The sequence below is a fragment of the Protopterus annectens genome, chromosome 3.part1 (genome assembly GCF_019279795.1).
Source record: "Protopterus annectens isolate FY-2018-M chromosome 3.part1, PAN1.0, whole genome shotgun sequence".
Classification (NCBI taxonomy): Eukaryota; Metazoa; Chordata; order Ceratodontiformes; family Protopteridae; genus Protopterus; species Protopterus annectens.
The window spans coordinates 1,878,818,659-1,878,836,395 of NC_056732.1; the positions used below are offsets into that span (position 1 = coordinate 1,878,818,659).

The following is a 17,737-nucleotide window of genomic DNA, read 5'->3' on the forward strand; positions in this document are numbered from 1 at the left end:
GAGGACATTACACTAGTGGATGTGCAGCACTCTCTCATACAATGTGTGGACTGACCCTACCAGAGAGGACATTACACTAGTGGGTGTGCAGCGCTCTCCCATACAATGTGTGGTCTCACCCTACTAGAGAGGACATTCCCATACAATGTGTGGTCTGACCCTACTCGAGAGGACATTACACTAGGGGGGTGTGCAGCACTCTCCCATACAATGTGTGGTCTGACCCTACCAGAGAGGACATTACACTAGTGGATGTGCAGCACTCTCTCATACAATGTGTGGACTGACCCTACTAGAGAGGACATTACACTAGGGGTGCAGCTCTCCCATACAATGTGTGGTCTGACCCTACTAGAGAGGGCATTACACTAGTGGGTGTTCAGCGCTCTCCCATACAATGTGTGGTCTGACCCTACTAGAGAGGACATTACACTAGTGGGTGTACAGCGCTCTCCCATACAATGTGTGGTCTAAACCTACTAGAGAGGACATTACACTAGGGGGTGTGCAGCACTCTCCCATACAATGTGTGGTCTGACCCTATTAGAGAGGACATTACACTAGTGGGTGTGCAGCACTCTCCCATACAATGTGTGGTCTGACCCTACTAGAGAGGACATTACACTAGTGGGTGTACAGCCTCTCCCATACAATGTGTGGTCTGACCCTACTAGAGAGGACATTACACTAGTGGGTGTACAGCTCTCCCATACAATGTGAGGTCTGACCCTACTAGAGAGGACATTACACTAGTGGGTGTGCAGCATTCTCCCATACAATGTGTGGTCTAACCCTACTAGAGAGGACATTACACTACGGGGGTGTGCAGCACTCTCCCATACAATGTGTGGTCTGACCCTACTAGAGAGGACATTACAATAGTGGGTGTGCAGCACTCTCCCATACAATGTGTGGTCTGACCCTACTAGAGAGGACATTACACTAGGGGGTGTGCAGCTCTCTCACATACAATGCGAGGTCTGACCCTACTACAGAGGACATTACACTAGGGTGTGTGCAGCACTCTCCCATATTAGTGAGCACCAGATCCAGTGTGTTTGAGCCTCTCGTTGAAATTCCAACAATCTGATCCAGGAAGCTTGTGTTTACAAAATCCAAGAATATCTGTGCCTGCGTGGTTGGTGTTGTGTAGGACTCCCAGTTAACAGTGGGGTAATAAAAGTCACCCATGAAAATGGTATTAGGTTGGATGATGAGTGTTTCCAGTAAGTTTAAATATGTGTTATGGGTTTCCTGGGTCACAGGCAGGGAGCTATAGCTTGCAAGGGAATGGTACAGGATTTTGCCTTTGGTGATTTGAATGTGGAGAAGGTCAATTGTATCATCCTGTTTGACCAGCCTTGAAGTATACTTATCTCTGATGTAAATCAAGACACCTCCACCTTTAGTCCCTGTCTGTGTAGTAGCTGGTTTAAATGTGTGGAAGGTATTATAGCCTTGCACTGCCAGGGTGCTCTCCACATCTTTAAACTATGTCTCAGTCATACCTTTCAACCTGGAAACAACAAAAATATAGACAAAGGCCCATGAAAAGTAGGTACAACTGGCCAAAAATTTGTACACTAGCTAACATACAACCTGTACACATAATTATGTAACCCCACCAACTCCAACAGAATTGTGAGGTACTAACATTCAAATGCAAACTTAAATACAGACAAAATATTAAACACAAAATGTAACTACAACAACAGGACTTTACTTATACTAACATCTGAACTTGTATCAAACTGAACTCTGCATAAAACTAAAATGCAATTTTCTTTTATAAAATAAAATTAACTGTTGCTACACTAATATTAAATAACACACTGCCTATCTCTCTTGAAATATTTGTACTAAAACTATAACGGCTAAAAACTACCATGGGTAAGTAAGGTTAGACTTCTAAAGACTCTCACAGATCAGCAGCCTAGTAAATACCTGTGAACCTATGAAAGCAGACAAAGTTTTTACTTTCAATGAAATGTGTTTCACTGGTATGTGACAAACAACCGTGTGAAATATCAGTTTACATTATGGCAATGCATGACATACTGAAAGATGATTAATGAATCCGTGTCACTGGCATTTGTTATTTTTTGGTTATGAATATTAATAATAAAAATAATGAAGTACATTATTCAAGTTTTGTGACAGTTGAAATCATAAGGCCAATTATTATTTTTTGAGAGAAGACTATGTCTTTCTCACATGAATGTGCACATACACAAGAATATACACACGTGCACACGAGTATGCATACACAAAGTATACAAACACAAATTCACATAATACATCCATACCAGTGCACTTGTAAATATATGCAAATAAAATTTCACAGACTTCACATTCTTATAATCTAGTATGAGTTTATATATACTACACTTTAAGTTTTCTGCTACAACACAAGTCTGACTTCTTTATACACAGATATGGATAAATATTCACCACCTCTGTTTCAGTCCTCCTGTTAAGTTATACATCTGCTACAGACATCAGTTTCATTGATTAATAAAAAGACTTTTCTCATTTACATGCAGAGATGATAATTTATGATATCTCACTGATCTTTTGATATCTTTTCCTGAGATATAATCTATTATACTTGCGTCTGGCTATTTTCCCCAGTATAAGATAAAGCTAAGTACAATGACTAGTTTATTTGTGATTCATCTCACTGCAGTAATCTTGGACATAGAGAGCATTAAGGACCTGTTCTCTAGTGATAGCAGGGAGAGTTATATTTGATGGTATTTCCTGAGGGAGACAGGGGTAAAGATGGAGCTGAATTTGTCTACCAGTAGGTTTGCTATAACTTCTGGTCAGCACAGGTGGCTCCTTTAATAAGTTCTGCACACAAATGTGTACTGCCTTTGAGATTGTGGACATAACTAAAGAATGCCTTGTGGTTGTCCTTGGCCTGGGAGGCAAAATGTATCTCAAATTTGGTTCTAGTAGACTTACTGGTCCTCGGAGTTTGTTTAATTCAAGGAGAGTACTTTGCTGCTGAGCACTACATCTCTTAATTGCTGTCATAATTTTCTTTCTTCTGTTATACAGCTTACTGATGTTGTGATTCCACAAGAGGGACTTGTATTCTGAGTTAATTATGTACTTATTCTTGCTGTGGACTGCTGCCTCTAAGCAGTTATAAGAAGTTATGTACTCACCATAACGTTCCATCTGAGTAGGTAAACTTCATTTGTCAGCAACCTATGGGAATCTGATCCGACCTCGGATCCGAGCCGCAGTTTTCAACAGCTTTAGATCCGAGCTCAAGCTCCTCCCCCTACCCATAATCCCCTGCTAACCCTGACTGACCTCAGATCAAGTTTGCCCAACAGCAGAAACTGCTATAAAATTATTAATCTCAAGATAAAGTGGGTAAAGCCCATGGACCTGAGTATGAAGACATTGCAAGTGAGGGGCAGGAGGGAGGGGCGGTTGCTGACAAATTAAGTTTACCTACTCAGATGGAGCGTTATAGTGAGTACATAACTTCTTAATCTGAAGTAGTTAACTTCATTTGTGCAGCAACCTATGGGACAGAGTCCCTAGCTACCTGAATCGTGGGTGGCCTTCATGGAAGGATGTTCGAGCACTGCAGAGCCAAAGGATGCTCTCCCTCTGGAGATAATGTCAATTTATAGTGATTGATAAAAGTATGAGATGAAGCCCAAGTGGCTGCCGAACAAATATCATCCAAAGAGACTCTAGCTCTAAAAGCCGCAGAGGTAGAGATAGATCGAGTAGAGTGGGCATGGACTCCCTGAGGTGCGGGCCTGCCCAAACTTTCATATGCTAAAAGGATACACTGTGAAATCCATCTAGACAGTGTGACTTTAGACACAGATTTATCCAAGTTAAATTTGGCAAAGGAGATGAACAGCTGATCGGTTCCTATGACCAGATGTCCTGTGGATGTAGAAGCGAAGTTGTCTATGCACATCCAATGAGTGTAGTTTGTATTCCCTTTTGTTATGGTAATTAGGAAAAAAGACCGGCAGGTTGATGGACTGGTTAATATTTGACTCAGAGGCAACCTTGGGAAGAAAGGAGGGATTGGCCCTGAGGTAAACTCTATCCTTGTGAAAGGTCAAGTATGGGGTTTTACAGAGGGCCTGTAGTTCAGAGACCCTTGAGCCGAGGTGATAGCGACAAGAAAATCCGTTTTCCATGACAGAATATAAGATCTACAGAAGCTGCAGGCTCAAACGGGGGAGCTGTCAAGGCCTGAAGCACCAACGTTAAATCTCAAGGAGGGACTACATCCTTCACTGGAGGTCTGAGCAGAAAGGTGCCCTTCAAAAAGGTCTTACACAATTTCGTGGTGATCAAGGGCCCAATTCATTTCCCGCGTGATAATGAGAGATAGCTGCTAGTTGAACCTTGACTGTGGAGGAGCTAACCCCCTGAAGAAACAGTCCTGACAGAAAGTCTAATACAGCGGGCAAAGGAGCTGTAAAAGGATCCAAATTTTTGCGTTCCACCCAAATGGAGAAACTTTTCCATTTGCTGCTATAGATCTTTCTAGTAGAAGGCTTGTGCGCTGCTACTAGAATGGTTTTAACTGGGGAAGAGATACCAGGAGTCCTAGCTACGAGTGGAACTGGAGCAGCCAAGTTGTGAGCTTGAGGTTGTCCAGATTCAGGACTGAGAGATCTAGGGGGTGGGATATTAGATCCGGACGGGGATCCAGAATCCAAGGAGGATTCGCCAGATGAAACCAAAGGTAAGGGAACCAGGTTTGACGAGGCCAAAACGGGGCAATAAGGATAATCCTGCTCCCCAACCGACTGGCTTTCTGAAGAAACTTCAGCATCAGAGGAAGAGGAGGGTAAGCATAAAGAAGACCGGGAGGCCAAGCATGCACCACAGCATCTCTCGGGGGTTCCCGGAGGAAATGAGGCCAAGTAGTCGTAACATTTTGTGTTGAGGAGAGGCAAAGAGATCACAACAGGGTTGACCCCATTTGGCGAAGATCCGATTCGCTATCTTGGGATTCAGAGACCACTCGTATGGTAACAGGATGGTACGACTTTGTCTGCTAGGATGTTGGACCGTCCCGGAATGTGCGTTGCTATGAGAAAGCGGTTGGCAGAGATCGCCCATTCCCACACCCTCATAGCCTCTCGACAGAGTGGGTAAGACCTGGCTCCCCCCGTTTGTTGATGTACCAGACAACCGACATATTGTCCGTCTGAATCGCAATTGTTCCTACAGGAAGAAGGTCCTGAAGTGCTTGCAACGCTAACAGCACTGCCCTCATCTCTAGGACGTTGATATGCAGTGAGGTCTCCGTGAGGTCCCACGTGCCTTGGACTGTCCTGCCCGAACAATGCCCCCCCACCCAAGGCGGAGGGCGTCCGTGGTCACCGTGGCTAGTGGAGGGGTCATAGAAAAGAGACGTCCTTGCTGGAGGTCCGGAGATTGGAGCCACCATAGGAGGGCCCTCTTGCAAGCCCTGCTGAGGGGAACGGGATGGCACAGAGGATAGTCAAGAAAGGACCACTGCACCTGAAGGGTCCATTGTAAGACCCTCATGTTCAAACGTGCCATTGGCAATAGGTTGATTGCTGCCACCATCGAGCCAAGAGCCCTCAGGACCAATTCCGCCGGGGGAGCTGGAGATTGCAGAATGGCCTGCACGTGTAGCCTCAGGGATAGTAGACGGTCTGTGGTCAAGAAAGCTAGGAGTTTGTGTCCAATCTGGCCCCTATGAAGTCTATAGTCTGAGTCGGAGTAAGAGACGACTTCTCTATGTTGATAGTGATCCCCAGCCGGGGAGCTAGACGAAGAAAGTAGTTTCTGGCTGCACAGAGTAGATGCCTTGTCAGGGCGGTCAGGAGCCAGTCGTCCAGGTACGGGAAGATCTGAATTTCCTGGAGCCTCAGGTGGGCCGCTATCACTGCTAACACTTTGGTGAACATCCTGGGGGCTGTGGTGAGACCAAAGGGGAGGACCCTGAATTGGAAATGACTGGCTCCCAGCCGGAAGCGGAGGAACCTCCTGGATCGCCAGTCCATCAGAATGTGGTAGTACGCATCCTTGAGGTCTATAGAGCACATCCAATCATTCTCCTGCAAAGGGGGGAGAATGGATTGAAGAGTGACCATGCGGAACTTCTCTTTGGTTACTGACAGGTTCAGGGAAGAGAGGTCGAGGATTGGTCTTAAGTCCCCCGTCTTTTTTGGCACCAAGAAGAACCTGGAGTAAAACCCGGACCCGCACTGGTCTGGGGGGACGTGTTGGATGGCTCTTTTTTCCAGCAAATGTTGGATTTCCATTGCTGCGGCCTCCCTCTGATCGGGTGGGACATCGGGGAGGTATCTGGGGCTGCGTGGGTAACGAGAAAAGGGAATTAGATATCCTCTGGATATGATGCGAAGCACCCAGCGGTCTGTCATGATGGACTCCCAAGCTGTTGGGTGCTTTGAGAAACGCCCCCCGACTGCCTCCAGAGTGAAGCAGTCGGGCAACCCCTCAGGGGTGTTGCGTGGGTTGGTCCGAGAAGGGTTCTCTCGATCCAAAGTTCCACGGGCCCCCTCTGCCTCTAGGGCGGCGTCCACCCTGCCCTCCTCTGCCGTGGAAGGGCTGGGAGTCCGGAGCGGGACGGGACTGTTGCGACTTCCGGAACCACATCTTCTTCTTTCCCTTTTGGTTCTTAGAGAAGGACCTCTGGGGAGCAGAGAAGCGGACTCCGACGGCAGACGTCTTCCCATCCTTTTCGCTCTGGACCAAGGTATCTCGCACGGTTTTGCCGAAGAGGGCAGAACCATCAAAAGGGGCATTAGCAAAAGATGCCTTAAAGGGTTCCGTGAAATCGCAGTGCCGGAGCCAGGCCTGACGTCTCATAACGAGGCCCGCTCCACCGGCTCTAGCGGCTCCTTCCATGGCATGAGACAGAAGCCGCATAGAGGTGTTAGATATGGATCGTAGAGTGGTCATCCCGGTGGAGTGCAATTGTTTGTCCTCCGCCGACATGGACTCGTGGGGGCGATGCAGCGTACTCTTTCATAAGGTCCCGCTACAGTCGGAGCACATGTGCCATACCTCACAGACAAGGTAGCCGAACTAAACACCCGCTTCCCTAGGCGGTCCATCGACTGAGACTCCTTGCTCGGGGGATGAACCGAGGGACTCTCCTGAGCAAGTTCCCTCTTGGTGGCCGCCGCCACCAACATGGCATCTACTGGGGGACCCTTACTCCAGTGGGACTTGTCAGAGGGTGGGCTAAGAATCTTGTCCGGGCACTTGGGGACTGGCTCCACAGTGTCTGGCTCCTTCCACGCCCTGGTAGTAATCAAGTCTACCAGGGGGTCGGCCGGAGGGGACACCCAAGAGGTAGACAGACCTGATTCAAACGCCTCCAGGAACACGGATTCGTCTGAGGTAGGCTTAGGGGCAGACCACCCCCCCTTTATTCTGAGCATCTCCATGATGTCACCAAATGAGACATCTTCGGGGGGTGATCTTGGGGAGCCTTCCCCTTCCTCCAAATACGTGTCCTCAGTCAAGGACTCGGGGGAGTCCAGGTGCCTCCTCTTGCACCTTCGCTTGTGAGGAACCTCCTCGGGGGGGCTGTCCGAGGTCGTCTCACCAGCAACATCTTGTTCCAATGGAACTACCTGGGATGTCAAAGCAGGCTGTCCCTGGGGCCGGGTGATGGAAGTCGGGCCCAACTGAGAAGGAGTGCAGGGTGGAGCCATTGCAAGGGCCGGGTGCCTGGAATCTCGACAGGACCCTCTCCACCACGTCGAATGCCACGGGAGAGCTGCTCTCTGGGATCAGCAGACTCTCCCTCGGATCCGACGGACGGATCGGGGCTGGCGCCGAAGCGATCGGATCTGAAGGACCAGCATGCTCCGACCTGGTCGGAGCTGAAGGCATACCAATACCGCCAGATCCTAAGCTCAGCCCTCGGCTCCGAGAGCTCAGATCCGAAGAAAATGGACCCGAGAGACTCGAGGGAAGTGTCGGTGCTGAAGTACCCGAGACTATCGGCGCTGACACACCCCCGGCTCCAAGGCTGCCCAGCTCCGAAGACTCCGAACCCGGGAAGCGGGACAGAGAAGGAGCTATCGGGGAAAAGAAGGGGGTCGAGCTCCCCCCAGAGGGGGGGGGGCAGCACTCCCATCTGCAGTTGGGCCTGGAGGAATCTTCTCATCATCCGGTCCAAATCTGCATCCGTGAGACTTCTGGTAGATCTCGACGAGGCCACCGAGGCAGGGCGGGAGTGTCACCTCGATGACCTCGAAGGAGATCGGGTCTAATCCTCCTCAGGACCCGGTGAAAAGCATGGGGACCGGATCCGAGAAGGAGGAGACCCAGAAGACCTGGAGGGAGAAGACCGCTTAGCCAGGGGGGCCGAAGTGGAGGCCTCAGCCCACCGCTTGTGGTGCTTCTCCCTCCTCCTTTCTTTCCTGCCCTCCCTCTCCTCCGGGCCTAAGGTGGGAGGTTGAGTCCCGGCCGGGGGGAGGGAAGCAGGAGTGGCAGCCGCAACAGTGGGAGCCACGGGAGGACCGGAGGTAGAAGCCGAGTCCGGGGGCAGAAGACCCGCCAGAATCAGCTTAGACCTCCGGTCCTTGAGTGCCCTGGGGTTGAACGCTGCACAAATGGTACAACCAGAGGACAGGTGCTCAGCCCCAAGGCACAACACATACAGAGTGTGGCCATCCGCTGGGGACAGCTTATGGCCACACTCTGTGCACTTAGAAAACATCACCTTTGGGGCATCAGACATACTATAGAAGGTAAGCCACACACACTAGGCCCCAAACACACACACACAACCCTGACAGAACCACGAAGGAAGGGGGAGGTTAAACAGAAACAAAATAATTTAAACTAAGAGAGCTTTTAGTTAGAAAAAAGGGACCTAAACACACACTCACACCAAAGGTTAAAGAGAAGTGGTAGAAAAGTTAAATTTTTCTCACAAGAGAAGCAGCCTGGAACTCTGGATCAAGCTGCTGAAGTAAACTGTGGCAAACTAGATCTGAGGTCAGTCAGGGTTGGCAGGGGATTATGAGTAGGGGGAGGAGCTTGGAGCTCGGATCTAAAGCTGTTGAAAACTGCTGGCTCAGATCCGAGGTCGGATCCGATTCCCATAAGTTGCTGACAAATGAAGTTTACCTAATCAGATGGAGCGTTATGGTGAGTACATAACTTCTTATAACTGCTTAGAGGCAGCAGTCCACAGCAAGAATAAGTACATAATTAACTCAGAATACAAGTCCCTCTCTGTGCACCGCTCTCCCATACAATGTGTGGTCTCACCCTACTAGAGAGGACATTACACTAGTGGGTGTACAGCACTCTCCCATACAAAGTGTGGTCTGACCCAACCAGAGAGGACATTACACTAGTGGGTGTGCAGCACTCTCCCATACAATGTGTGGTCTGACCCTCTTAGAGAGGACATTACACTAGTGGGTGTACAGCGCTCTCCCATACAATGTGTGGTCTGACCCTACAAGAGAGGACATTACACTAGTGGGTGTACAGCACTCTCCCATACAATGTGTGGTCTGACCCTCCTAGAGAGGACATTACACTAGTGGGTGTACAGCGCTCTCCCATACAATGTGTGGTCTCACCCTACTAGAGAGGACATTACACTAGTGGGTGTACAGCACTCTCCCATACAATGTGTGGTCTGACCCTACCAGAGAGGACATTACACTAGTGGGTGTGCAGCACTCTCCCATACAATGTGTGGTCTGACCCTCCTAGAGAGGACATTACACTAGGGGGTGTACAGCGCTCTCCCATACAATGTGTGGTCTGACCCTCCTAGAGAGGACATTACACTAGTGGGTGTTCAGCGCTCTACCATACAATGTGTGGTCTGACCCTACCAGAGAGGACATTACACTAGTGGGTGTGCAGCACTCACCCATACAATGTGTGGTCTGACCCTACTAGAGAGGACATTACACTAGGGGATGTGCAGCGCTATCCCATACAATGTGTGGTCTGACCCTCCTAGAGAGGACATTACACTAGGGGGTGTGCAGCGCTCTACCATACAATGTGTGGTCTGACCCTACTGGAGAAGACATTACACTAGGGGATTTGCAGCGCTATCCCATACAATGTGTGGTCTGACCCTACTGGAGAAGACATTACACTAGGGGATGTGCAGCACTATCCCATACAATGTGTGGTCTGACCCTACTAGAGAGACCATTACACAAGGGGGGCGTGCAGCGTTCCCTAAACAATGTGTGGTCTGACCCTACTAGAGAGGACATTACACTAGTGGGCGTGCAGCACTCTCCCATACAATGTGTGGTCTGACCCTACCAGACAGGACATTACACTAGTGGGTGTGTAGCACTCTCCCATACAATGTGTGGTCTGACCCTACCAGACAGGACATTACACTAGGGGGTGTGCAGCACTCTCCCATACAATATGTGGTCTGACCCTACCAGAGAGGACATTACACTAGTGGGTGTGCAGCGCTCTCCCATACAATGTGTGGTCTCACCCTACTAGAGAGGACATTCCCATACAATGTGTGGTCTGACCCTACTAGAGAGGACATTACACTAGGGGGGTATGCAGTACTCTCCCATACAATGTGTGGTCTGACCCTACCAGAGAGGACATTACACTAGTGGATGTGCAGCACTCTCTCATACAATGTGTGGACTGACCCTACCAGAGAGGACATTACACTAGTGGGTGTGCAGCGCTCTCCCATACAATGTGTGGTCTCACCCTACTAGAGAGGACATTCCCATACAATGTGTGGTCTGACCCTACTCGAGAGGACATTACACTAGGGGGGTGTGCAGCACTCTCCCATACAATGTGTGGTCTGACCCTACCAGAGAGGACATTACACTAGTGGATGTGCAGCACTCTCTCATACAATGTGTGGACTGACCCTACTAGAGAGGACATTACACTAGGGGGCGTGCAGCGCTCTCCCATACAATGTGTGGTCTGACCCTACTAGAGAGGGCATTACACTAGTGGGTGTTCAGCGCTCTCCCATACAATGTGTGGTCTGACCCTACTAGAGAGGACATTACACTAGTGGGTGTACAGCGCTCTCCCATACAATGTGTGGTCTAAACCTACTAGAGAGGACATTACACTAGGGGGTGTGCAGCACTCTCCCATACAATGTGTGGTCTGACCCTATTAGAGAGGACATTACACTAGTGGGTGTGCAGCACTCTCCCATACAATGTGTGGTCTGACCCTACTAGAGAGGACATTACACTAGTGGGTGTACAGCGCTCTCCCATACAATGTGTGGTCTGACCCTACTAGAGAGGACATTACACTAGTGGGTGTACAGCGCTCTCCCATACAATGTGAGGTCTGACCCTACTAGAGAGGACATTACACTAGTGGGTGTGCAGCATTCTCCCATACAATGTGTGGTCTAACCCTACTAGAGAGGACATTACACTACGGGGGTGTGCAGCACTCTCCCATACAATGTGTGGTCTGACCCTACTAGAGAGGACATTACAATAGTGGGTGTGCAGCACTCTCCCATACAATGTGTGGTCTGACCCTACTAGAGAGGACATTACACTAGGGGGTGTGCAGCTCTCTCACATACAATGCGAGGTCTGACCCTACTACAGAGGACATTACACTAGGGTGTGTGCAGCACTCTCCCATATTAGTGAGCACCAGATCCAGTGTGTTTGAGCCTCTCGTTGAAATTCCAACAATCTGATCCAGGAAGCTTGTGTTTACAAAATCCAAGAATATCTGTGCCTGCGTGGTTGGTGTTGTGTAGGACTCCCAGTTAACAGTGGGGTAATAAAAGTCACCCATGAAAATGGTATTAGGTTGGATGATGAGTGTTTCCAGTAAGTTTAAATATGTGTTATGGGTTTCCTGGGTCACAGGCAGGGAGCTATAGCTTGCAAGGGAATGGTACAGGATTTTGCCTTTGGTGATTTGAATGTGGAGAAGGTCAATTGTATCATCCTGTTTGACCAGCCTTGAAGTATACTTATCTCTGATGTAAATCAAGACACCTCCACCTTTAGTCCCTGTCTGTGTAGTAGCTGGTTTAAATGTGTGGAAGGTATTATAGCCTTGCACTGCCAGGGTGCTCTCCACATCTTTAAACTATGTCTCAGTCATACCTTTCAACCTGGAAACAACAAAAATATAGACAAAGGCCCATGAAAAGTAGGTACAACTGGCCAAAAATTTGTACACTAGCTAACATACAACCTGTACACATAATTATGTAACCCCACCAACTCCAACAGAATTGTGAGGTACTAACATTCAAATGCAAACTTAAATACAGACAAAATATTAAACACAAAATGTAACTACAACAACAGGACTTTACTTATACTAACATCTGAACTTGTATCAAACTGAACTCTGCATAAAACTAAAATGCAATTTTCTTTTATAAAAATAAAATTAACTGTTGCTACACTAATATTAAATAACACACTGCCTATCTCTCTTGAAATATTTGTACTAAAACTATAACGGCTAAAAACTACCATGGGTAAGTAAGGTTAGACTTCTAAAGACTCTCACAGATCAGCAGCCTAGTAAATACCTGTGAACCTATGAAAACGCAGACAAAGTTTTTACTTTCAATGAAATGTGTTTCACTGGTATGTGACAAACAACCGTGTGAAATATCAGTTTACATTATGGCAATGCATGACATACTGAAAGATGATTAATGAATCCGTGTCACTGGCATTTGTTATTTTTTGGTTATGAATATTAATAATAAAAATAATGAAGTACATTATTCAAGTTTTGTGACAGTTGAAATCATAAGGCCAATTATTATTTTTTGAGAGAAGACTATGTCTTTCTCACATGAATGTGCACATACACAAGAATATACACACGTGCACACGAGTATGCATACACAAAGTATACAAACACAAATTCACATAATACATCCATACCAGTGCACTTGTAAATATATGCAAATAAAATTTCACAGACTTCACATTCTTATAATCTAGTATGAGTTTATATATACTACACTTTAAGTTTTCTGCTACAACACAAGTCTGACTTCTTTATACACAGATATGGATAAATATTCACCACCTCTGTTTCAGTCCTCCTGTTAAGTTATACATCTGCTACAGACATCAGTTTCATTGATTAATAAAAAGACTTTTCTCATTTACATGCAGAGATGATAATTTATGATATCTCACTGATCTTTTGATATCTTTTCCTGAGATATAATCTATTATACTTGCGTCTGGCTATTTTCCCCAGTATAAGATAAAGCTAAGTACAATGACTAGTTTTCCATTAATGTCGTGCTGTGAAAAGAATTGCAGGTTGTTTCTTTCTTTTGCTCTCTCTCTGTCTTTACAGTTGCAGTCTATCAACACATCTCTTCTATATCTATCTACACACCATAGTATTTTAATTAGAACACATTAAGCAAAGATACAAATCACTACATCTGGATAGAGTTATCACGGCTTCTTTCCCTGCATGTTCAGATAAATATAAATATGATTAATATGAAATGTAACTTATAAAAAGCTGCTATACATTTGTACAATTCCCTAAAATCCTTGCATTTTATTTTTCTAAGAATAAGATAAAGTCCATCTGTGTTTCTGTGCTTATTTCATATTTTAATAAATTATCTTTCTTACTTACCTTACGCGTGAAGAGAAAGTAAATTTCTTCATCCTGATTCCTGCGATCTGCAGAGAGAGAGTGTGTGGACAGTGGCCTGTGTGGTGTGGTGTCGTGTCAGTCTCTCAGTCATACTGTTTTCTTCCTGAATCAAATCTTTCCTGACTGAGTTTTGCATTTGTAGAATGCCGGAATCATGGTTTCATCTATCCAAATCAGACTCTTCTGCTTGTACTTTTGACGTTGACTTGTCTGGTTGTCGCAACGTCCTCTTTTGTTGGCTGCCGCAAGTCGTGGGCAGGCCTGCAACCATAAACAACTTTTTTTTTAATGCTGACAGGCATTCAGGGGTCAGGCACTGTCTCACAACACTGACGTCATCACGCACGCCCCTGCCCATTGATGACATTGCAGGATACGCTGGCGATGATGTCAACATTAACTAAAAATTGTAAATAAAGAAAACAAAAATCATGTTTTGAAGGGACCACTCAGGAATTCGTGGCACCCCATTATTTTAGCCTCAAAACTGGGAAATTCCGAGAAATTTGGTACAGTTAAAAGGTACAATCTCAGTGATTGCACACATGTCAACATTCTCTAAGGTAAGGAGAGCTTACAGGGAGTGGAGTTTCTTGCTTAGACTCCGAGCATTGAGCAGTAACATCTACAGATTTTCTTGCTTTTGATTTGCTATGTGGGAACATTTTTCAGTTTGGCATTGCCTAAAAAAGGCACTATGGCACAGAACAATGTTTTAGCTAATATTCCAAAATCTACAGGGGAGAGGTGTAGACTATCCCTGGCAACACAGCATAATTTGTTGACCATCTCCTTCCATGCTGACAAATGCTGCACCCCGTTACAATGACTCTAAAAACAAAACCAGTTATTAAAGTTGGATGGCGTAGTGGTGCAGCATTTGCACTGTCACCTCACAGCAAGAAGTTCTCCAGTTCGATTCTCGGCTGGGGTACCTTTTGTGCAGAGTCTGCATACCCTCCCTGCATTTGTGTGGGTTTCCTCCAGGTGCTCCAGTTTCCTCCCACGCTACAAAGACATGTACCTGGAGCATTTCTCCCCGGGCCTCCACTGAAAATTGGCTTCATTCCAAGTCGGACTTCCCCAGTAAGCAAATATTAAATAAAAATAAATAAAATAAAAAATAATTTTCTGCTCACATTGTGGCATCATCCCAGGACAAGGTAGAATGCTGCTTGATGCTAGGCTCATACCAGCCTGGGATATATATTCCTAAAGCTACATGTTGTCTCTCTCGCTATATAGTCTGGGGAAGCATGCCTCAGGTCATTTACACCCACACAGATAATGGTTGAGTCATACTTGTGGTCCACTGACCTGAGTGCATGCAATGTATTAAATCCTGGCCTCTGATAAGCAACTGGCTGTGGTTTTCTCCATACTCAGCCTGGTGAGTTGGACATCGGTGTGTCTCATAATGGAGTCTCCAATAACCAGAATGTTGGATTGTGTGGCAGCTTACCTTATGGGCTTAGAAGTAGAGGCTCCGTGAGATTTAACTGCATATGTTGATGTCAGTGTTGTTTTGACAGAGTGCATTCAGAGCTGCTGAGGGTGTTTGTTATATGTCTTCAACTAGGAGGCCTTTGGTGTTTAGGAAGGTTGCATTTATGTGCCTCAGCATACATGGATCTCTGTTACTGCTTTGTGCTGTGTGTGTGTGTGTGATCAGTGCAGCATCTGTACTACTGTCAACCTAAATGACATCAGGAGTGCTTTTATGTGAGGGCTTTGCCCCCAGTGATACTATGTAAATATATCTCTCACAAACCTTACCAGTTTCAGAACTGGCAGTTTGTCAGGAAATTTGAGGCAATTTCTACATTACCGGAGGATGCCCATATCCACCAAGTTGGTAACAGAAATAGAGGGAAAGTTCAGCTTGTATCTGTTACAGTGCTTTTCAGTTCCACATGACTAGGTAAACAACAGCACATTCACTACAAAAGAATACAGACCTACAATTGCATTTACCACCCAATTTCAACATCCTAACAACAAACACCTTCATTATGGGGTAATTCCAATTTGTTTTCCTTTAAACAAAATGCAGCATGCTTGCCCTGACATGTTATGCAAAACTTCATGCATTCTGCAAAACTACATAGGATCATAGGAAGTTACTAGGCTAATGGCCCTAGAGCCCTCACAAGCCTAGCCAAATTCTACCTTTATTTCCATGATCAGCACCTATTGTCCCTGTCAAGAGGGTCACAGGTGGAACCCCCGGGGTGAATTTACAGTTACCCATCCAATCGTCCAGACTGTGTTTGAAAAGGGAGAATGAGGTGCTCTGTTTGACATGAAGTTGGAGTCTGTTCCAAAGGTGTGTTAACCTCTGGAAGACAAATCTGTCCCGCCATCAGGTTCTATTAATGTCACATACCAGGTTATGGTCTTTAGAGCGAATAACCAATGTACCATTTGACTTATGGAGATGCAGTATTTCCACTAACGCAGGGTCAGGGATTGCCTTGCAAGCAAGGCAGAGATCGCCTCTGAGTAGTCTGTATAAAACAGAATAAAGTGACAGTGATTTCAGACTATCCACATAAGACATATGCTAAAGACCCTGAATTTTCCTTGTAAGGAAATAATCTGTTCATTAAATCTGCTGCAAAAATATGTTGTGTCCTTCAATGGTCTGCACTGAAACAAGAATGTGCACTGCAAATGTATTAATTCATTATATAGGTTCTTTGAAAAATGTATTCAACGCATTAAGTTGACTCCAAACCTTCTTCAGTGAAATGTCACAAAATTAAGATAATGAATATATTTGTGTGATGTCACGATTATAATGTGCTACTATATAAACAAGCCTTTAAATATGCAGCATTTTAATAACGATATATTAAACATACCTATTACCCGTCTAAACAGCAAGAACGTATGCAGAGTAGAAATAAACACAAGAATAACTCTGAAACTAACTAGTAAACGTTTAAATTGTTTAAACAGCTTAAATAAGATTATGATTATAAAACAGCATTCTGTAAAACATTCTTACTTTTCTGACAAAATATAATCGGGAAATTAGCAGAACGTTACGATTTCTTCTTATGTTGATGCCACCCTCCCCCAACACAACTCTTTTATGTGACATTTATTTGTATTTGTTTATTGTGATACAGCAATGATCAAATCTGACTAATTTCATATACATCCTAAATGCATAATTACAGATGTTGCGGAGATACTACAATTATTATACTTAAAGTTTTATAACTGGACAGTTATTGTATCCAGTCTGGTGTTTCGGTAACATAAACCATTTTAAACTGCGTTTGAATGAGATGAGCAAAATGTGCCCCCGAGAAAGAAATGTTCATACGCTGCAACACAAGTGCTATAATTTGCATAATTAATAATATTATCAGAACAATGTTAGCATGTACATGCAACACGAAACGCGTTATTGTTGCATTACACTCGCATTATTTTGTCATCGAATGTTGGCGGTTTGTCAGATTTGTACCCTGAAATGGAATACGTTGCTTAATTACAAACACCTCACCTTCACTACCATAAAAAATCTATTCCCATAATGGAAATCCCATTATTAGTCACTATGAAATACTACTGTTAATGTCCGGGGAATATTCTTTACCCCTGTTTCTGTCTCAGGGCTGTAAGATCACAAAATGACTCCGTCTCACAACAATTTCCCCATCAGGTTATTTTTTTATCCGGTTCCAGTATGATGGAAGATTTAAGTTACTCCTTCTCCATCCTAAATCCCAAATGTGAAGACGTTATAGATATAATAAACTTTTACCCCTTGTCATTTCTGGCAAATGAAAAGAATTGATTGTGAAACTCCTGTTAAGCAAGCCCTAACTTGACAACCTCCTCAGGTTTGAAGTGAAGTTTTCACCCTCTGTACCCGCCGGGATTAATTTCTGTCGGAAATGGCCTCTTCTGCTTTCAAAAGTCGGCTACTTACTGTTGTATATGAAAATAGAATGTAATGTTTACCAGTGTTAAACAAAAAAATGTAATGGTGCTGCAACACTTCAGAAGCTCGACTCCTAGCAATGTTTACTGTGTTTCCCTGTAATCAAAA

At 45.4% G+C, this 17,737-nt stretch overlaps 1 protein-coding gene across 5 annotated transcripts in view; it reads right to left on the reverse strand.

Annotated features, from left to right (window-relative positions):
- ARL6IP4 (ADP ribosylation factor like GTPase 6 interacting protein 4) overlaps nucleotides 1–17,318 on the reverse strand; it is a 432,826-nt gene extending 415,508 nt beyond the window's left edge. For 2 of the 5 annotated variants that reach the window (XM_044067924.1, XM_044067923.1), the window contains exons 1-2: nucleotides 17,189–17,318; nucleotides 13,651–13,932 (exon numbers count right to left, since the gene is read on the reverse strand). The gene's annotated coding sequence lies outside the window, so the exon portion shown is untranslated. Of the gene's footprint in view, nucleotides 1–13,650; nucleotides 13,933–16,681; nucleotides 17,163–17,188 lie in introns of those variants that run through there. The other 3 variants (XM_044067919.1, XM_044067920.1, XM_044067921.1) reach the window with 2 other exon arrangements.
- Nucleotides 17,319–17,737: the final 419 nt, after the last annotated feature.